Raw genomic sequence first — 22,494 nt, 5'->3', positions numbered from 1 at the left:
CAACATCCACACCAACATCTATTATTTCTTGATTTTTAAATGATGACCATTCTTGCAGGAATACGGTGATATTCCATGGTGGTTTTAATTTGCATTTCCCTTATAATTAGTGATGTTGAGCAGTTTTTTCCCATATGTTTGTTGGCTGTTGGTGTATTTTCTTTTGAGAATTGTCTATTTATGTCCTTTGCCCACTTTTTGATGAGATTATTTATTTCTTGCTGATGTGTTTGAGTTCTGTGCAGATTCTGGATATTAGTCCTTTGTCAGATGCATAGTTTGTGAATATTTTCTCCCACTCTGTGGGTTGTCTGTTTACTCTGCTGATTATTTCTTTTGCTGTGCAGAAGCTTTTTAGTTTAATTAGGTTCCATTTATTTATTTTTGGTTTTGCTGCATTTACTTTGACCAAGGGTTCTTTAGTCAGCAGGTAATGAATCCTGCAAAGACTAGATACTTCCCTTCAAGAAGTGGGTTCCCTTCTGGCCCAGGATGTGTCTAGAAATGTCTGGGACCTAGGGCCTAGAATGGGGACCTTGGGGCTCTGCCTGGTGCCCTATCCTACTGAGGCTGCACAGGTACCCAAGTTGCAAGACAAAGTCCTCTTTACTCGTCCCTCTCCTGTTCTCAAGTGCAAGGAAGGATCCCCTCCTGGAGCTGTGAGGTGTGCTGGCTAGGGTTGAGGGAGGGGTGGTGCAAGCACTTCCTTGGCTACCCTGGCTGGTGGCTCACTAGGTCACATGCCCCTAAGTCTAATGGCTGCAAGCCCAGCATAACATTAGCGCTTCCCAGGAATGGAACACAGGTTTCAGCCTCTGGGATGGGTAATTCCCCTCTGGCGTGGGCTGGTCTAAATGCTCCCTCTGTGAGTGCCAACTGAGTGCTGCAAAGTGTTACTTTCCACAGTGACAGGGCAGTGCTGAGTCCCAATGCAAAGTCACACAATCACTGCACTCTCTCTCCCCCAAGCACACAGATTCTCTCTTGTACAAGGAGGCAACTCCTGAGGGATGGGAGAGGGGTGGCACTGGTGATTCAAGACTGTCTTTCCTACCCTCATCAATGCCTCTTTCAGTAATATGAAGTTAGAACCAGATATTGTGATTGCTCACCTGATTTTGCTTTTCGTGAAGATGCTTTTTTTGTGTGTGTGTGGATAGTTGTTCAATTTGGTGTTCCTATGGGGAGGACAATTGGTGGGAGCTTCTGTTCAGCCATCTTCTTCCCCTATGAAAAATTAAATAAAAAAAAAGTTTTCCATATTTTCCCTGAGTCTTTTTAAATTTCATAATTTAATTTTTAAATATTTGATTCATCTAGAATTTACTGAGTGGTAGGTCTAGCTTTGCTTTTTTTCTTAACAGCTAGGTGTTTGAAACAATCATTTAAAAAACAAATCTAATTTAATTAGCTTGATTTAACCATTCTACAATGTGTACATATATCAAAACATTATGTATATCATAAATACATACATTTTTGTCAATTAAAACCATTAAAAAGAAAAAAGAAAAGAAAACAACTGTCGATTTCCTCCATTAGTTTGAAATGCCATCCTGGTGTTACATACTAAATTTCTATATATACTTATGTCTTTTATTTTGGTACAGCACGTTCCCAATTTTGTAAAGAAAATTTATTTCCTTTTGTATAGAAAAAACAGAGGAAAAATACATCATCATGTTTATATAAAATAAATGAAGCAGACCCTTGATGGTGAGCCTAACTGTGCTGGCCTATGTTGTTTTCCTAGTGTTTTAACCTATTATTTCTGTGGCAGATTCTGAAACCAACAGAAAATTGATATCAGATGATGCTTTAGTCCTTAGGGCCCTTGGTTGAAAGTAAAACATAACCGTCTTAAACTTAATGGCATAAATTTTGTATATTCTCTGCATACTGTCACTTCCGACAGGTCAGTATGTAGTGAAATACTTCAACATGATGAAACCAGTGCAACATTCAAGTTAGTTGGAATACACTCACTTTCCTTAGTTAAATCTCACATTATTTGAAAATGTTAGTTTATTACTAAAAAATCCATGCTAGCCTACAAGGCAAATAATAGCCTACTAAATATAACAGAGCCCAAACATCCCTATAATTCTACAAATTAATGGTTTCATGCATAGAGAACCCCTACCATGGTCAAGGAATCCAAATTAGTTATTTTTGCATGCCTTTCTAAAACTGAGTCCTTGAGGAGGCAACAGAAATTAGTGATGTTGAGCACTAGTAGTACTAATCCCACTGACAACCCTCCTATTTTAAAAATAATTGAGTACTTCTTCAGTTTTCTGTGTGGCACTGAAAGTTCACAGCTCTTTAAATACTTATGTAATGCCATTCTTGGGGGGATCTTTAAGAGTTAGCCTTCCTACTTCCCAAACACCACAAAAGAACTAAGCCACTAAATAAACAGTAACAGAAGTAACATCCTATGGCTTTACAGAGTGGCTTCTTTAGAATTGAGGCTAGGTAATATTCTAATTCATTTTTTTGCTGAGCAGCGATAGTTGTTGAGGTAACTCAATATTCTCATCCATTTAATGAACTCTGTTTTCACCGGCAAATACAACAGGACCAAAACCAGATCATCAGCCCAGTGGTTCCCCTGTAAACTCCTTGGCTAGGAGATGAGATAATTAACTGGATCTCTTTTCACACAAAAAACAGCTTCTATTTTGGAGAGGTGAATTTGTTCAGCAGATCTTGTTTGCTTTTTGTACCAGGTTTGATGGAGTCAAACTCCAATTACCCATGAATATTTCTCAGTTGGAGATATGATGGTTCCTTATGATTTTGCCAAAGGAAGCATCTTCAATTACCTTACTATCATAAATATTAAGAGGAATGTACATGTTGACTTTTTGCCCATCTAATTCATTTGGGTGTCCTGTTGGGCCAACTGATAACTTGTCAGTAGGCTATCTTTCAAATTCTTTAAATGTTGAACGGAGAAATGTCAAGTCTTATTTAAATCTTTCCAAATACATTCCCTCAAACTATATCTTTCATGGTTGTTGGTAAAGAATAATTAGATGGGATTGAAAGTTGTATACACTCTTCTAAAGATAGGCTATATACAGCATTTCAGTTATCTACTGCTATGTAACAAACTAGCGAAAAGCGTGGTGAATCAAAACAGTTAATTACTATTTCACAGTTCTGTACATTGATCTTGTTTATCTCTGCAATTTTCACTTTCTTTCATGCAGTTGCAGGCAGAGAGTGGCACTAGAGTCATCCGAAGTTCAACTGGGCTGGACATTCAACATGGCTGCTTCCCTTGAATGTCTGGAGCCTCACTGTGGTTGGCTGGAACAGTTGGCCACTGGCCAGGTGAATCTCTGACTGGTCAAATTTATGAAATAGGAGAAATGGTTACCTCCATCTTTAGGAAATTTATTCTTATCTGGGTGTGATTTCAAGCCTCCCTCCAAGTTTTACGCACTTATAAGCCAACTACTTTATAAGGTCTGAGACACCTTTTAAGCAGATTGGAAGACAGGAACTCTAATAACATGCAATGTCTTTTCTTGTTGCTTAGAAGGGTATGCACAAATTTTTACTAACACTCCAAACTCAAGCCTTTGGCACAATGTTCTTCAATGTTTAGAAATTTGTATTTGTTTCATTAAAAATTAAGAAAATTTTCTTATGAGCTCCAGATGAGCTTACCCTTTAAAACATTTCTAAAAATAAGAAGCATGTCTTAATTGTTCCTTTGATATACTGTTGGAAATTAGATTGTAACTGTGTAGAACTTATTTTTTTCATATTCAGTTATTTTTCTTAATTGTCTAAACTTTTGCTTGCAAGGAACCATATGTATACAAATTACTTGTTTTTTCCAGATCTTGAAATCTAGGTTATTTTTACTATTTTAAACCCATTAAAATTTTTTTAAGTGTTACTGAAGAGTATCCTGTGGTTTTCACTGTAATTTTTTTTCCAGGACACAAATGAATTGACACCTGGAGGAATTTAAAAAAAATAGATATTAATATGCTATGTTATAATTCAGTATAAGTTTAGTATCCAATCTCTTGCCTGACTGCTGGAGTTGAGACATAAATCTTCTTCTGCATCAGTGCTTCTCCAGATTCAGACTGGAATGTACACTATTAGCTCTCTTGCTCTTACTCCTTTGAACTATACCCCTGGCTTTCCTGGGTCTCCAGGTTGCAATGGGACTTCACAGGATTTCTCAGACTCCATAATCAATTCAGCAACACTGAATCTAAACCAGATACGGCAATTTCAGCACTTAAGTGAGACCCCGGGGTTGGCACGCCAGGATCAAAACTGAGATGCACTTCTGAAATCGTCTTTGTTAAGAAGTTGAGGTGCCTGTGGAAGCTCAAGCCAACAGGAGATATCTAGCAAGTGTGCTGCTATTTGAACCTTAAGCCTTTATGGGAATTGTGTTGGAGGTTTACATTTGAATGAATGTAGCTGTTAGGGAGCAGAGCTGAAACACTGTTGGATGAAAACACACAGGGAAGATTGAGGAGAGCAACAGGAAGTCAGCATTTTAGAGATATTTGGAAGTTGAGAAGCCTTCAACGTTCACCGAGGAGGACTTGTCAGAAATGAAAAAATTGGGAGAGTAGGGTGTCTCTGGAGCCAGGAGAACAGAACGATGGTTTTTACACTGTGCTCCCCAAAGTCCCACTAGGGGTTACCACATTTTGTAATAGCAGAGAGGAGTAAATAGATGTGAGTCTACACCTCTCACTAAAATCAGAGCTCTGAATACACTAAAAAATCACTCCAGTGACTTTCATCTTTGATTGCAAGTATAAAAGATGAAGAAAATTTTATTCACTAGACCTTATCTTAGGAGAAAACTGCCTGATTTCGGGAAGAGAGACAAATCTCAAAATCATGCTCCAACAAAATAAGATGCTTAGTGAACTACTAAGCAGGAGAAGAAGAGATAAATTGTTTTGTTTCTGAAAAGAAAGAAGAAAAGAAAGAATGAACAAAGAATAAAGGGAGAAAAATGGGTAGCAAAAGAAAAGGCAGATCTTATGATGTGATTCTATGATTCAGATATAGTCAATAATGTTTCTACACATACAAATCTTTTTCTTTAAATAAATAACTGATGAAGGTTCTGAATTTTATGTTGTGCTAACATAGAGCAAAATAGAGATTTGTGCTAATATAGAACACAAATTTTATGTAGTATACAGAGCAGATATTTGGAGAAAGTCCCATGATTATGTAATATTTGGGAATTCTAAGAGATCATGAAGAGGTTTTGAATTTTCACAGGCCAATGTATTTGAAATAGGACTTTTTATAGTAGCTCTGACCAGTAGAAATCTAATATGAGCCACAAAACACAAGCCACATATGTAATTTTAAATATTATAGTTGTCACATATAGTTTACAAGCCCCAACATTACAATCTTCACACTTGAATGATTTTTTTTCTAATATGCTTCACCTTAGTGGATGACCACCACTATTCTTAAAATTAAGTAAATTATATACCTGGGAGAATTTACTGTCTCCTTCACTCATCCCACACCATCTTCATAAATTAATGAATCCTCCCAAATACTTTTTAAATTTACCCCCTGTGGTAGACACAATAATGGCCCACCAAAGATGTCCACATCTTAATCCCTGAAGCCTGTGAATATATTTCCTTAGATGGCAAGAAAAGACTTTGTAGGTGTGATTACGTTGAAACTCTCGAGATAAGGAGGTTATTCTGGATTATCTGGATGAGCCGAACCCAATGTAATCACAGGGTCTTTGTAAGAGGGAAGTGGAAGTATCACAGACAGAGAAGGTGATGTGACAACAGAGAGAGAAGGCAGAGGGACTCAAGGAAGAGGACTTGAGCCAAGGAATGCAGGAAAACTGGAAAAAACATTGAAATAGATTTACTCCCCTAAAGTAACAAGAATAAACACAGCTCTGCTGACATTTGGGGTTTAGCCTTATAGATCCATTTGAGACTTCTGACTTCCAGAACTAGGACACCTAGGTGTGATAAGGTGGGGAAGAGGTAGAGATTGCTTTTTTGCATGCCTAGTGTTTGCTTCCATGTAAGAGCTACATTAAAAAAATACTCCTGGCCTCCTTCTAGAACAGCAGTGTCTTAATCTTATTGGCACACCTGGATGATACCAAATTATTCTTTTAAGGAAATCAATATATCACTAAAAATGCATAGAGAAACATCTGGCAATAACATTTCAGGGCTGTGGAGCTACAGTATAAGTACATATGTGTTGGTATGCACACACCTGACTTTTATGTTTGGAACTGAAGCCAGCCATCTTCCCTAGGACAAATCTTTAATCTGCTAAAGAAACACAAGAACATGATTTACTTTCAGCTAGCCATTTATAATGATCCAGTTTTCTTCACTTGATCAAAGGAATATAATCTAATACTTGAAAAATGGGGTCAAAACAGCATTCTGAGGAAAATATTTACTGCAAATATTTATAATTGTGTAAGAAGAATCATTCTTTTTAAAATTCAAACTGTGTTTTAACTTTAGAAGTCTTTACTAGATCTTAAAATCACAATTAAATATTTGAGACTCTATGTAACCCCCCAAATAAAAATAGTATATTAGTTGCTTTAAACAGTATTCATCACTTTCACTTTTTATGTTATAATAAACTTACGTATATAAAAATTTAAATGTACAGCACATGTAGTTGTGTGTGTGTGTAGTATTGTAAAAATATGAGGAAAAATTTTACTTAGTATAAAAACATGCATATATAAGTGTGCAGGAGAGTTTTTGAATTAAAACCTGCTTTACATAATACCATTTTGAATGAAAATTATGGATATTGATTCTCTGATTAAAGGAACTCTGTCTTCTCAAAGAAAAAAAAAAGTTTCGTGTCATGGCTGGTTTCGAATCACCTGGCAGGAAGGATTTTTTTGTAAGAATTAGGCTGCACGTTTTACATTTAGGCTGATCATGCCACCTTTGCTGCCATCTGACTTGATGTGATATCCAGCATATCTAATTCCAGCACCTGGAAGTTTAAAGTGCTTTCTTTCTAAAGAAAAATAATGCTCCATCTACATCTATAGGTTTGTGAGATGGGGGAGCACATGTGACAAGAAACATTTCCCAAAGAAAGATTGAAAAATTCCAAGGACTTATTCCTAAATTAGGTTCTAATGATCACTCTCCTTTTCCCATTCATCTATGAGATTTTTCCCAGACTTGAGCACTTTGGTTAAAAAAAAAAAAAAAAAAAAAAGCCCAACTAAACAACTATGTTGTTCTAAAGACTTGCTAGCTATTCTTTTCTGTGGCCAGTATTTCCTTGGTCACCACATCAGTGCAAGCATGATTTAACTGACAGGTAAAATAGTAATATTTATAAAGACTCTATGTGTAGAGGAGAAGACATTGATAGTACACCAATGATTTTGAACATAGACTCTGGAGAGAGCTAGATGCTAATTTTGACTCCTTAACTTAACCATCTGACCTTGAACTAGTTTCTTAGTCTCTAGACCTCAATTTCCTCATCTGCAGAATGTGAATAATGAATGTTCTTGTGCAAATTAAATATGTATACAGTAGATATTGTCATTTGTTCCTTCAGATCCACTGTCTACCTGCTACTCCTTAGTCCCCCTCCCAAGGAGGCTGACCTGCATGGACCACTAGAGGCTCCCTTGTCCTTTGCTTTTTTTTTGGTTTAGCCAATAGGGTGCCCAGAGAGAAGATGAGAGGGAGGGCTGAGAGTGAAGTTGGGGATTTATTCTGAATGCTTGCCCTGCAGCATTGCCTTAGGCTGTCACTATTCCTCCCCAGAAGCTTTCTAGGTGACTCTCTCCTTCTGTGTTCTGGAAAACTACTCCCTACCCTCTTCCCTTCAGGCTTAAGGACAGGTATTGCCTGCTATTACTAGCTCCAGGGCACAACATCATCTCTACAACCTGCCACATCTTTGCAAATAATCCCTTTATTAAACTTTCCTAAGAAGATCCCAATTTAACCATGTCTCCTTGTTTTTGTTTTTCTGGGATGTTGATTGGTACAATATGTGTTTACCATACTGCCTTGCACAAAATAAATGTCCAACACAGTGATATTTACCATTAAGAAGACTGAAAGCATGTAATCATTCTTACAATAGCTGTACAACTGGTATGCTGAACAAGTGTGGTGCTTGGATTGTGACAAAAACACAGCCTAAATAAAAATAATCTTACCACTATGTGTTTAAACTTCATTTGGTGATGATAATTTTCTCTCCGTGGAGGAAAACTCTAGAAGTCCCGTGATTACTCATTCTTTTTTTTTTTTTTTGGATGAGCACTGGGACTTTATTACACAGCACGGCACTTGTGACTACGGGAGGGGTGGGCAGAAATACAGGCCGAAACATTCCACGGTCCAGGGACGGCTGGTCATTCAGAAAGTGTGTGTTTCCAGAACACTCAGTAGTAAGACCCTCTGAGGTTGTTCCGGGGGGTTGGGCCGGAAGCGGTAGGCGGGCATCATCCTCTTGCGGAAGGCCTAGTACTCGTTGTACTCCTTGGAGAGAGCGGCCGGCTGGTCAATGCGGAAGCCGGCGCCAGCCACTGCGGTGGTGCCCTTGTTGACCGGATTCTTGATGCCCTGGCTCTCCGAGCCCAGCCCCTCGCCCTCCTTCCAGCCCATCTTCATCAGCATCTGGTAGCCGATATTCTCCTCCGTCAGTTTGAACTCCTCGTACTCCGAGTAGTCAGGCTCGCGGCCCTCCTTGAAGGTCTCCCTAAACTTCTCCAGCTTGTCTGGAGGCAGGAAGTCTGGGATGAAGTGCTTGCCCAGGCCCATCTTCGTCAGCTGGTCGGCCCATTACCTCATGTTGTTCATCTCCATGCACTGCAGCTGGTGCTCCCAGGTGACCAACTCGCTGTTCACCTCTTCGTCGCTGTGGTAGCCGTGCTGGTGCTGCTGCACCGCCTTCTCCCACAGCAGCTGCATGTCCTGCAAGGCCCGCTTTTGCTGCAGGATCATGTCGTACATCTGATGCATCTCCTGCTGGTCCTTCAGCTGCTGCTTCTGGGAGCCCGATAGCTCCGTGAGACCCACTAGACCCACGGACTTCCAGTTCTCATAGCCGAGCCCCTTGAGGTCCTGAACTGACAGAGGTGAGGGAGAGTCAGCCACGTCCCTCTGCACCAGCTCAGCAGGTGAGAGCTCTACTTTGTTCTCTTCAGGCCTCCACCGGCTCTTCGGCTCTTCGGCTTCCTTTTGACGGTGGCTGCGGAGGCTGGCTTCCCGGGGGCGCCTGGAGCAGGGATGATGGGGGGCACAGGCGAGGACGAGGCGGGGCAGGTGATTGTCGGGGGCGAAGGCCCTGACAGGGCCTCAGGAGGGGACCTGCGCTTCAGGCCGGGGTCGGGTGCCGTGAGGGTGCCTGTGGAGCCGGCCTTGGCTTTCCGGAACTCCTCCAGCTTCTGTTAGTAGCAGTTGGACCCTTGGCTGTTGGGCTCGTACAGAAAGCTGAACGCCTGGGTTTTCGCGGTTGTTCTGGAGGGCGATGGTTTCCACCTCGGGATCCCCGCCCGTTATGAACCTGGCCAACTTTTCTGCAAGGTTCTTGACCTCTTCGTCCTCTGGGGGTGAAACTTTCTGAGAGGCTGCCTGCAACTTCCGCGCTTCCTTTCTTATCTCAGCCACCTCCTTTCTGTAGTAGAGGAATTGCCTGCTATTCTTACCGTGCAAAAATGGAAACGCCGGGTTATCCCTGTAGTCCTCCATAGTCGCTTTTTCTAACTCGGGGCCTGCTTCTGCCACAAATCGGCCAGTTTCTCTATCACTTTCTGAGTCTCAACTCCCTCTGGGGGTGAAACTTTGATCTCCAGCCACTGCTCCTAGTCCTCTTCCTCATCCTCGCCGTGGGACTGGAAGACACTCGGGCGGTGAGCCACGGGCAGTTGCTTGGCGTGCGAGTAGCTCTTCACTGGCCTGGCGGGTTGGCCAGCCCTAGGCCTGTCCACCTGCTGATGAGGAGGGACCTCTTCCCGGCGCGGGAGGTAGGCATGCTGGGAGGGGCACTGGGTGCGCTGGCATTGGGGGTGGGGGGCATTTGTGCTGGTCTGTGCCTTCTGCAACTTCAGAAATTGCTGCAGGAAGCTACCGTCGTTGGCCAACTTGTTTGAAACGCAGGAAGAGTTGTGTGCATTTGTGATTTCACCAGGATATGGGGGCTGTGGGCTGACCACCTGATTCTGCTTGACTTTCTGTTCCATTTTGGCTTCAATTTCCCCTTTCTTCTGAGCGATGAGCTCTTCCTGGTGAAGGATGTTCATGTTCATTTTTTCAGATTTAGGGGGAGAAACCCCAAACCACCGGTTAGCCTTTCCTGCAACATCCCGGTTGTCCATCTTGAGACTCATCCAATCCCACAATCTCTCTACTCAGTCTTATGTGACAATCCTACAGTCACTTTAAGACATGAACACACTCACAATTCAGTAATTAGAATGTCCTGACCATGGGATAACATCTGACCTTGGTCGCCTCTTCTCCTGTATCCCAGGTTGTACCCTGCTCCAGGCTGCTGCCTGCTGTAGGGACAGGGTGAGTTCCTGGCTGTCCTTCATCTCATCTTCCTATCTCACAAACTGCTGTCTTGGAACTGCCAGTGTTAAGGGTAGGAGAGAGCAGAGGTGTAGGGGAGGGCACTGCTTGGCTAGGAAGCTTCAACTTCTCTGGACATATGGATGTTAGTTAAAGCTGATGCTCCAGGGTGGGCCTGGAGATGATGAAGCTGATGCTTCTCTCCTGGGTTCTTCTTGAGCTCTTCAGAGGTTTCTTACTGGGCCCTTTCTTATGCAGTTCCCTGGACTCAGATGGATTGCTTCCTGGGCATCCACCACACACCTCAGCCTCTTTCTGCTCTTCCTTCTTGCAAATAGTCCTGTTGACTAAGAAGGAGGAAAACCTCTCCCCGACACTCTCTCCCTCCTGACACACACCTGATGTGAAACGCAAAGCATTGTTTGGCTCAGGCCCGATGCAGTAGTGGTCTCTTGGCTTCTCCATCCAAGCAGTTAATGAGCTTCCAGACTTCTTAGTCCCCAACCCACTTGAGCTTCATCAGGCCAAGTCAGGCATCAGTCTTCCATGTCTCCAATAGCAGGGAGCACATTTCTAAGCTGTTGCAGGGGTTCCCAGAGACTCCCCAACTAGGTCTGGGAACAGAAGGCAGTATACTTCAACCCATCCTCTAAAGTATTAGAGATGAGGAGAGAAGAGCCCTCTCTGAAGAGATCTTGTTACCGTATCCTCAACCTACCAGCATCTCCAATCTTTTTTATGTCCTTGACTGGACTGAGGGATCCAAGAGTCAGAAACAAGTTCTGGTAGGGCTCTTACTTGGTACAGCTGAATAAGATGAGTATTTGGTGTATGATGTCTATCACATCAGCCTCATTGCAGAAACACATCTTTTACGATATTAGCCAACATAGTTTAGTGTTTTTTTTTTTTTTTTTTAGAACAAAACCTTAATAATTGGGATGTGGCTAGAAGAAGAGAGTTTTTTGATTAGTAGTTTGATGATGGTATTTATATTATTTTTCTTCTGCCTACATTTGTCTTTTTTTTCTATGAATTTGAACCTAGGATAGAGAGCTAGAACAAGGGCCAAAGTGGGGAGTGATAATACTACAAGCATCTAGAATGACTGATATTGACATCTGGTGCTAGATGCTGTAGGGGAGGCATAGACAGAGGGAGGGGGCATCCTGCACTCTGGGATTTATAATGCAAAGAGAGAATCCTTATAATGTAAAGGGAGATACTTACAAAGTAGAAGGGAATCAGTGACTTGATTGTGGTAATGGTTGCACAACTCTGTGAACATATTAAGAACCATTGGATTAGTCACTTTAAATGGGTGCATTGTATGATATATAAACTATATCTCAATAAAGCTGTTAAAAAAGAAAAGTAAGACAAAGTGGGAACTAAGAGAAAAGAAAGGGTTCATTCAATCTGGAGAGTCTGGGGCCAGAGCACACTATTGTTATGTGAGTCTTTAGGTCACAGAAGATCAAAAGAAGAGGCTGATTTAAAACATGGCTCTTTTTGTGGGATCAGTGTGTAGCTCAGCTGATAAAAGAGACTTCCCTGAAACCCCTTTAAGCCTGCAAGCACCATCTCTGCATTTTTTTTCTCTAGTGCATAAACAATGATGGAAAAGGGCCTGTCTTTTCTTACAGCTGGATGTGGCAAGCAGCTATTTCGCCTTATAGACTGGTAAAAAGTGGAACTGAGACCACAGATACGATGATTGTGGAGTCTGTTTGCCATCCTAGGCTGTCAGTAGAAGAAGCAGGGTGCTAGAGAGAATGAGGGGATAAGACATAGAGCAGTTCAGAACTCTTAGCATTCTTTGAAGGTGATGTTAAATGTTCCAGGAAACTGAATGCTTTTAGAGAGAGATGGAAGGGTGCATCTGTTAAGAATTAAAGTGAAGAGGTCTGACTCATCTGTGTCTCACATGAAATTTAAAAACTTTTTCCTTTATTATGTAAATTTTAAAACATACACAAAATAGGGAGAATAGAATAATAACTTCCCATATAGCCATTGCTGTGAGAGGAGGGTTCCATAACTTGTTGAAATAACTACACTTTGCCTTATCCTTTTACTCTGCAAAAATAATATTCAAAAAAATGTAATGACACTGAAACAGAAATGTACTATTTAGTATTCTGGCACAGATGTCCATTTTAATTTCAGATTATGATAAAATCACATGTGCAATTTTTTTTTGTTATTCAGTTTGAAAACATAATGTCTTTGATAAATCTGATTGAATGGGTAACTTTATTCTTCCATTCATATATTAAAAAGTTTTGGCTGGGCGCAGTGGCTCACGCCTGTAATTCCAGCACTTTGGGAGGCCGAGTCGGGCAGATCACGAGGTCAGGAGTTTGAGACCAGCTTGGCCAACATGGTGGAACCCCATCTGTACGAAAAAATACAAAAATTAGCCAGGCATGGTGGCACGTGCCTGTAATCCCAGCTATTCAGGAGGTGAGGCAGGAGAATTGCTTGAACCCGGGAGGCAGAGGTTCCAGTGAGCTGAGATTGCACCACTGCATTCCAGCCTCGGCAACAGAGCAAGACTCCATCTCAAAAAAAAAAAAAAAAAAAAAAAAAGGTTTTAAGCACATGGAATTAAATATATCATTCTCAAATCTTACAACACTTGATTTGCATTAGACCACAGGTTTAATTGCATCAAAGGGCAAACAAGTGATATACTTAGACAGCATATAATATCTTTTCTAAATTATTCAGCAGTTGATTCCCCAGATTTCTTCATTCGTTTTTCCTTTTGCTTCCCTGTGAACTTTTAACTTCAGTCATTCATTCATCAAAGAAGAACTTTATCAAGAAGGAGAATTAAAGCAAAACAATCTATTTTGCCCCTCTGCCATTCTTTTTGTTGTTGTTGTTGTTTTTTGTTTTTGAGACAAGATCCTGCTGTATTGCCCAGGCTAGAGTGCAGTGGTGTGATCATGGCTCACTGCAGCCTTGACTTCCTGGGCTCAAGTGATCTTCCCACCTCAGCCTCCCAAAGTGCTGATATTGCAGGCATGAGCCACCTTGCTCAGCTATTTTGTCACTCTTTATCATCTTTAGGAAAATATCTGGAAGAACTAGTAATTAAATCTCCAAAAGGCACTAATCTATAGCAATTTTGCCTCTCACCTCAAGTGGGAGTTTGGAGTTGTCCATGAGAATTAATCCCTGTTAGGGAGGATGATCAACAGGTCAGTGTTAGGGAGCAACATCAGGAGTCTGGAGGGCAAAGACAATGGGATTCCCAGGGTTTACCCCCTTGCAACAGGACCCAGTGGACAGATGGAGAATGAGAACCTAGCGAGCACTCCTCTTTGTCCACCCTCTCATCACCCCCAGGTAAGGAACTGAAGGTTCTAGCACGGAAGTCGAGGCTGAACTGTGGTTACATAGTTTGAGTCAATACAGCAGTTGCAAGACCATGATAGTGGACTCAGGCCTCAAACCTGAAACCAGGTCTACATTGGCAGATTATTTCTAAATGTCATGAGTCAGTGGAATGAGGCTTTCTCTTTTTTTTTTTTTTTTTTTGAGACGGAGTCTTGCTCTGTCGCCCAGGCTGGAGTGCAGTGGCGCGATCTCGGCTCACTGCAAGCTCCGCCTCCCGGGTTCCCGCCATTCTCCTGCCTCAGCCTCCTGAGTAGCTGGGACTACAGGCGCCCGCCACCGCGCCCGGCTAATTTTTTGTATTTTTAGTAGAGACGGGGTTTCACTGTGGTCTCGATCTCCTGACCTTGTGATCCGCCCGCCTCGGCCTCCCAAAGTGCTGGGATTACAGGCTTGAGCCACCGCGCCCGGCCGGAATGAGGCTTTCTCTGATTCCTTAGAAGGGTGGCAAGGCAGAGCATGATTTTCTGTGCCCTGCAAATAAAGTCTAAGAAAGGCTGAGCTTTCTGGTTCTCTTTTTTTCACCAAAAACTTTTTATTGGCCTTTTGGGTAGAAACGGGTTTATTTGTCAGGAAGGATGATTCCATCATACTTATGCTCGAAGCAACGCATGGTCTCCTCTTTGCTGAGTCTGTGTTTGGCCCCAATGCAGCCTGTTCTGTGCTTCTTGTCTGTGATGCTGAAACCTGGCCTACCCAGCACCACACAGAAGTCCAGGCCATAGATACCAATGCTTGGGTCATATATGATACCCAAATCGATCTGTTCCTGGATCCCAAAACCAAAGTTTCTAGTATCTGAGAAGTTATTTTTTCTTAACTCATACTTCTGCACCTTTGGATCCCTCTCCAAGATTTCTTCTGCCTTGAACCCTTGAACTGTGCAGTGAATAGCAATCTTTTCATTTCTCTGCATGCCAAAGGATCTGATTGTATCTAGCTCTGCAAAACACAGGGGTCTGCCCTGTGAGCTGCTCCAACACCTTGGCTGCTCAGGTCACTCTGTCTCCACTCTCCTCAACACAGATGTTGAGGCAGAGCTTTCAGATGTGAAGTTTCCACATGGGGTTGTCCTTTTTGCCTTGATCTGCCATGATGGAGAACAGGAAGAGCTCTGGTTCTCTTAAAAGAACTTTGGCAAACATCAAATGGGATATATTTTGGGGAGCTTCAGAAGCTCTACATCAGTCTCTGATTAGGCAAGAAATATCTATATATGAAAAACCTGTAAATAAAATTTGCAGTTCATTCAACTTCAATGCAGCAAATTATATCCTTGATATTTGGAAAATCCTAAAGATGTTTGAAAAGCAGTCTATTAGTGGGATAGCCATTCAATTCTAGAGTCTTTTAGTAATAAGATTATATTTGAATGGGGCTACCTGTAGGGTAATGACATAATCCTCATTGCAAAATATAAGCAACTGCAGAGGCAAGAGCTGCCATCAAGAATTATATGCTCCTAAGAGTGCCAAGTGCTTTAAATTTTTTCTTCCTTTTACAGTGACACAGAAAGAGAGAAATCTCTTTTAATATCTCCATGAAATATTAAAATGTTGTCAGGGTCTTCTAAAAGCCCCCAAAAATCTGTGCTTTCAGAAGTATGTTAGCCATAGTACTCAGAATCACATAGCTACCACCATGGTGTTCCCATAGACTGGCCACATACCCTTTAAGTGGAGAGAGAATGTGGCCAGAAGTGTTACTTCTTTTGGTTGCTGGAAATGAAAATGAGAACAATCTTACAATTTCAGAATTAGTCAGCAGGAGCCCACTTTTTTCCTAAGCATTTCTTTATTTGTGGATTTTCAGAATGGTACAATTTAGAGATTCAAATATGAAGCCTTGCTTTCTCTACCGGAGAAAGGAAAAGATACACCTATATCCTGCTGTATATAATCTCCTTCAGAGGAGATTTCAGCTTTTTTTTTTTTTTTTTACCTATAAGAAACATATATATATATATTTTTAAAATTTATTTATTATTATTATACTTTAAGTTGTAGGGTACATGTGCATAACGTGCAGGTTTGTTACATATGTATACTTGTGCCATGTTGGTGTGCTGCACCCATCAACTCATCATTTACATCAGGTATAACTCCCAATGCAATCCCTCCCCCCTCCCCCCTCCCCATGATAGGCCCTGGTGTGTGATGTTCCCCTTCCTGAGTCCAAGTGATCTCATTGTTCAGTTCCCACCTATGAGTGAGAACATGCGGTGTTTGGTTTTCTGTTCTTGTGATAGTTTGCTAAGAATGATGGTTTCCAGCTGCATCCATGTCCCTACAAAGGACACAAACTCATCCTTTTTGATGGCTGCATAGTATTCCATGGTGTATATGTGCCACATTTTCTTAATCCAGTCTGTCACTGATGGACATTTGGGTTGATTCCAAGTCTTTGCTATTGTGAATAGTGCTGCAATAAACATATGTGTGCACGTGTCTTTATAGCAGCATAATTTATAATCCTTTGGGTATATACCCAGTAATGGGATGGCTGGGTCATATGGTACATCTAGTTCTAGATCCTTGAGGAATCGCCATACTGTTTTCCATAATGGTTGAACTAGTTTACAATCCCACCAACAGTGTAAAAGTGTTCCTATTTCTCCACATCCTCTCCAGCACCTGTTGTTTCCTGACTTTTTAATGATCGCCATTCTAACTGGTGTGAGATGGTATCTCATTGTGGTTTTGATTTGCATTTCTCTGATAGCCAGTGATGATGAGCATTTTTTCATGTGTCTGTTGGCTGTATGAATGTCTTCTTTTGAGAAATGTCTGTTCATATCCTTTGCCCACTTTTTGATGGGGTTGTTTGTTTTTTTCTTGTAAATTTGTTTGAGTTCTTTGTAGGTTCTGGATATTAGCCCTTTGTCAGATGAGTAGATTGCAAAAGTTTTCTCCCATTCTGTAGGTTGCCTGTTCACTCTGATGGTAGTTTCTTTTGCTGTGCAGAAGCTCTTTAGTTTAATGAGATCCCATTTGTCAATTTTGGCTTTTGCTGCCGTTGCTTTTGGTGTTTTAGACATGAAGTCTTTGCCCATGCCTATGTCCTGAATGGTACTACCTAGGTTTTCCTCTAGGATTTTTATGGTATTAGGTCTAACATTTAAGTCTCTAATCCATCTTGAATTAATTTTCGTATAAGGAGTAAGGAAAGGATCCAGTTTCAGCTTTCTACTTATGGCTAGCCAATTTTCCCAGCACCATTTATTAAATAGGGAATCCTTTCCCCATTTCTTGTTTCTCTCAGGTTTGTCAAAGATCAGATGGCTGTAGATGTGTGGTATTATTTCTGAGGACTCTGTTCTGTTCCATTGGTCTATATCTCTGTTTTGGTACCAGTACCATGCTGTTTTGGTTACTGTAGCCTTGTAGTATAGTTTGAAGTCAGGTAGCGTGATGCCTCCAGCTTTGTTCTTTTGACTTAGGATTGTCTTGGAGATGCGGGCTCTTTTGTGGTTCCATATGAACTTTAAAGCAGTTTTTTCCAATTCTGTGAAGAAACTCATTGGTAGCTTGATGGGGATGGCATTGAATCTATAAATTACCTTGGGCAGTATGGCCATTTTCACGATAGAGATTTCAGCTTTATAGATAAGTCAGAATCTCCTTTTCCTTTCCAGGGTTCGATTTCCACAATACACAATAATTTTAGGGCCTGAAAAAAATGACAATGTCCTCTCTTTCCTGAAGCACTTTTTGTAGTGGAAGACCTTTTTTACTATAATATTTTGTAAGTGTGGGCTTGGGAGAGAGAAAAAGAAGGCAGAGAAAAAAAAATCTAAGTAATTGTTCAGAATGTGTCACTTATCATTATTTTCAAATACAAGTCCTGTCCTTGGAGCTGTTCTCTTTTTTCACTGATTTCCTAGAAACATATGAAAAAGAAGACGAGCCTGCTTATATAGTTTAAAGTTTCTTATTTCATTTTTCATATCCTGCTGCAGGTCACACCCACCGTTTCTCCAGGGTGGTGTTTGAACAGATATCCTCTGTTTAATATGTGCTCCATTGTCATTGTTGAGAAGACAATGATTCCCGTGTCTTCTGCATCCAGGTGACACAGGGCAGATTGAATGCATCACCAAACAATGCACATCTCCTTTTCTATGATCATTTATTGTTGGAGAAGGAAGATACTTATTTTTATATTTGAGAGAACTGATGTCCAGAGCTGAAAAGTGATACATTTAGAGGTCAATGGCTAGTTTGCAGTACAGTGAGAATGACTGCAATGACTGCCCAGATATCTTGACCCTTTGTTTAGTGCTTATTTCCCCATCTTGTATCCATAAGCCTCTTTAGTGGCACACTTTTATTTGCTCTATCTACCTGAGGCTCTGGGTTCTCATATTGAGGACCTGCTTCCTGCCTTGGCAGAAAGCCTGCCCTGACCTGCTCTTCTGTCAAAGCCTCCTGGCAATCTCCTTGCCTCTGGCTACATGCAGTAGCTTCCTTAAACATCTCTGTGGCTTCCCAATCAACCTCTAGTTCTGGTGCTATTTGTGACCCCTCTTCAATCTGCCTTATTCCCAAATTACTGCTTTGCTTTAGAATTTTTTGTTTTTCTTCTGAGATGGAGTCTCACTTTGTTGCCAAGTCTGGAGCGCATTGGCCCTATCTCGGCTCACTGCAACCTCCACCTCCTGGGTTCAAGTGATTATCCTGCCTCAGTCTCCCAGGTAGCTGGGATTAGAGGCGTGTGCCACCATGCCCTGCTAATTTTTGTGTTTTTAGCAGAGATGGGGTTTCACCATGTTGACCAGGCTGGTCTCAAACTCCTGACCTCAGGTGATCTCACCTCCTTGGTCTCCCAAAATGCTGGGATTACAGGTGTGAGCCACCACCCCCTGCCTTTGCTTTAGCTTTGACATGCGGAGGGGAAGGAGGGGACACCTATCCTCTTCCTTATGCAACTAGGAATCTTCTCCTCAAGCTTTCTCTTCCCAGGAGTGGAGAGTGTTTGAGTCTCTTCTGCTCCTCTCTACCTCAGCGCTCAATTCTCCCCAGGGAGAAGGAGGGGTGGAGCTAATTGATCAGGCAATTTTACTAGCGAGTGTGATCAATATGCCTTGTGGTGGGGAAACTGGCTCTGTCCTGCCTCTCTTTGACCTGAGGTGCTGTACCTGCCTCTCTTTGACCTGAGGTGCCGTGGGCCTGCTCACATCTCCGGCCTCTTTTTTTTTTTTTTTTGTCTCCTCTGTCACTCACCCAGGCTGGAGTGCAGTGGTATGATCTTGGCTCACTGCAAGCTCCACCTCCCGGGTTCATACTATTCTCCCACCTCAGCATCCCAAGTAGCTGGGACTACAGGCGCCTGCCACTTTGCCCGGCTAATTTTTTTGTATTTTTAGTAGAGACAAGGTTTCACCGTGTTAGCCAGGATGGTCTTGATCTCCTGACCTTGTGATCTGCCCGCCTCGGCCTCCCAAAGTGCTGGGATTACGGTTGTGAGCCGCCATACCTGGCCATCTCTGGCCTCTTAATTTAACTCTCTAACTGCAGTGTTCTCCAGGTGTTCACCCATGCAGCAGGATGCTGTCTTCCTTGAAGCTGGCTGAGTAAGTAGATTTGGTGTGCTCTACAGACTGCATTCCCCATAGTTTGGACCAAGATTTAGGAAGAGTCAGGAGCATTATTTTATCCCAAGGTTTAAAATGTATTCTTCCTCACAGCTGACAGTTGGGCCCTGTGTGTTGGAAGTTATTAGGTGCTGGCCCAGCCATTAATACAGCTGACACTGTGATTCCTGTTTGGCCATCCATTCTTTGTAGGACTTCTCCATTAGTTAGAACTTTTGTGGGTAGAAAAGTAAGCTTTAGACTCCCAAGTGTCAAAGATCTGCAATGTTGGGTTGTTTCTCCTGGTTACCTGGTTGTCGGAGGATGAATTGCCTGTCTCCTATACAATTTTTGGTCTGTCATTAGCTCCCATTTCACTACTCAATTCACATTAATCAAAAACCATTTTGAAAAAATTGATTTAACAAGGAAACTAAATGATGTTTACTTAATACTTTTATACACTCTTTATCATACTAGCTGTTGCATTCAGATTGTCTATTACCTGTAACAACATAGTGAAGGAATATTAATATACCCATTTTAGATAAAAAAAACTTAGGCCCAGAGGGGGAAAGTCTCAAAAGGTCATTCAGAGCCACTCAAGATATCCCCATTTGTCCAGTAGCTATTATGTGCCAGGCATAGACCTAAATGTTTTACAGAGAGTATTTTGTTTATTATTTACCACCTCAAGTGTTGCCGGGGAGACATTATAATCTCTGAGAAATTAACAACTTGCCAAGGAACATATATCAAAGGAAGGATGGAGAGAGAACTGGAATTCACATCTTTCTGGCTCTAAAACTGCAAGTTCTTCCTAACATTTCAGGGTGCTTTCCCTTTACAAGTGCTCATTTTTCAACTAGATTTTTGAACTGTTAGGGAGACAAGTTTATTGTTTCAGGCCTGCACAGAATTGATAGTAGCAGTTAGAGTTCAGTTTCTCTCTCTGCCTTCCCATCAACTTCTCTCCCATTTCTGGGAATGGGGACAGAGAATTTAGAAAATTTATAGGTATACAATGTAATTTTGTTTGGAAAAACCTTTAGATGATTGAAATCTCTTTAAAAAACTGTACCTTCACCTTTCAGATTTCTGCCCAATGACAAGAACTATGGCTGGCTGTGTGCTCTTAGAGTAAGTGCTAGCTTTCATATTTCTGGCACATGGCCCTAGTTTGGTACTTCCTGGTGTCTTGTCCCAATTACGGGCTCCTCTGCCATTTACAACCCTCTGGTGAAAGACCAGGTCACTTCCCAAGAAGCAAATTATTTGATTAAGCAAGTATTTATGTAAAATTTGTAATATACACATGTAGAAAAATATCAAATTACTAGCTGCACAAGTTTTGCCTTTTCTTTTTGCATTTTGTAATTTGTTTGATTGTCAAACTTGGAGGAGATAAAATGGACAGTAGCAACATTTCCATTGGAAGAAAGATTTCTGAAGAGCTTATAAGGAGGTAAATTTGAGTGGTAGGATGTTCCTTACATTTGTTTAACAGTAGGCAACACATGTAAAGGTGCAGCAAGTTAATATGTACTGGGAAGAGCAAAGGTAAGAGATTGAAAGGTTCAGGTTGTCTTTGAAGATAAAAATGGGAAGTCTGAAGATGAAGTTGAGGTCCTAAGAGAGGGGGAGGAAAAAGTGAGGTGTGAGAAACATTATTCAAACTACACTAGGTCTACAATGAAGTGACAAATAGATTTGACTTCTAAAAGTAAAAGTGAAAATAATGCCAACATAGCTAGGTTAGGGGCAGTTTATTTGCTTCTTTGTTAAATTCTATCACAAGCTAGTTGCCAGTGGGATAGATACTAAAGAGGAGATATACTACATGACAACTCATTGGATAATCATACTAATAATCTGTTTTTCCTAGAGTAAATAAATTTATTTTTAGACTTATAAAGCTGGTTTATTGAACAGTCTGAACTGAGTGTGTGTGGGGGAGTAGAGTAGTTTTAATTTTCTTTCCTTATTCCTGTCTTGATACATCTTCTTTCTAGTCTCATTATTTTGACCCTTTACAACCTCTTGGGAAGATTCACAGCATTTTGATTGCTTTGAGTGTTTCAAAAATCTAGTACATGCCAGTTTAATCCACATGAAAGCTTTAAGCTCATCCTATGTGACACTCTGCCATGGTTCAAGATTTCAGGATAGTATGGAGGTTCCTCAAAAAACTAAAAATAGAACTACCATATGATCCAGCAATCCTAGTTCTGGGCATTTACCCAAAGGAAAAGAAATCAGTATATCAAAGAGACATCTGCACTCCATGTTTATTACAGCACTATTTGGAATAGCCAAGATATGAAATCAACGTAGGTGTCCAACAACAGATGAACAAATGCATACACACACAATGGAACACTATTCAACCATAAAAGGAGTGAAATTTTATCATTCATGGCAACATGGATGGAAATAAATGACATTACGTTAGGTGAAATAAGCTAGTAACAGAAAGTTAAATACTGCATGTCTTCACTCAATATGGAAGCTAAAAAAATTTTGATCTCATAGAAGTAACAGGTCAAACAGAAAATACTAGAGGCTGGGAAAGGCATGGAGAAGGAGGAATAGAGAGACTTGTTAAAGGATATAAATTATAGCTAGATAGGAAGAATAAGTTCTAGTGCTGTGTAGATGTAGAATTACTATAGTTAATAATAATATATAGTTTCAAATAGCTAGGAGGATATTGAATGTTTCCAACACGAAGAAATGATAAATTTTGGAGATGATGGATATGCTAATTACCCTGATTTGATCACTATACATTACATGTGTCACTACATCACTATGTACTGCTGTACACAGTGGCTCACATCCGTAATCCCATTACTTTGGGAGGCTGAGGCGAGAGGATTGCTTTAGGCCAGGAGTTTGAGACCAGCCTGGGCAACATGGTGAGACCCACTCTCTGAAAAA

At 41.1% G+C, this 22,494-nt stretch overlaps 2 pseudogenes; both read right to left on the bottom strand.

The window, feature by feature from the left end:
- Nucleotides 1-8,420: 8,420 nt before the first annotated feature.
- On the bottom strand, nucleotides 8,421-10,407 carry LOC102137135 (SURP and G-patch domain-containing protein 1 pseudogene; annotated as a pseudogene).
- Nucleotides 10,408-14,544: 4,137 nt separating this feature from the next.
- Nucleotides 14,545-15,076, bottom strand: LOC102137517 (large ribosomal subunit protein uL5 pseudogene; annotated as a pseudogene).
- Nucleotides 15,077-22,494: the final 7,418 nt, after the last annotated feature.

The sequence above is a fragment of the Macaca fascicularis genome, chromosome 6 (assembly GCF_037993035.2).
Source record: "Macaca fascicularis isolate 582-1 chromosome 6, T2T-MFA8v1.1".
In the NCBI taxonomy this organism is placed as follows: domain Eukaryota; kingdom Metazoa; phylum Chordata; class Mammalia; order Primates; family Cercopithecidae; genus Macaca; species Macaca fascicularis.
This window is presented reverse-complemented; position numbering and strand designations above follow the sequence as displayed.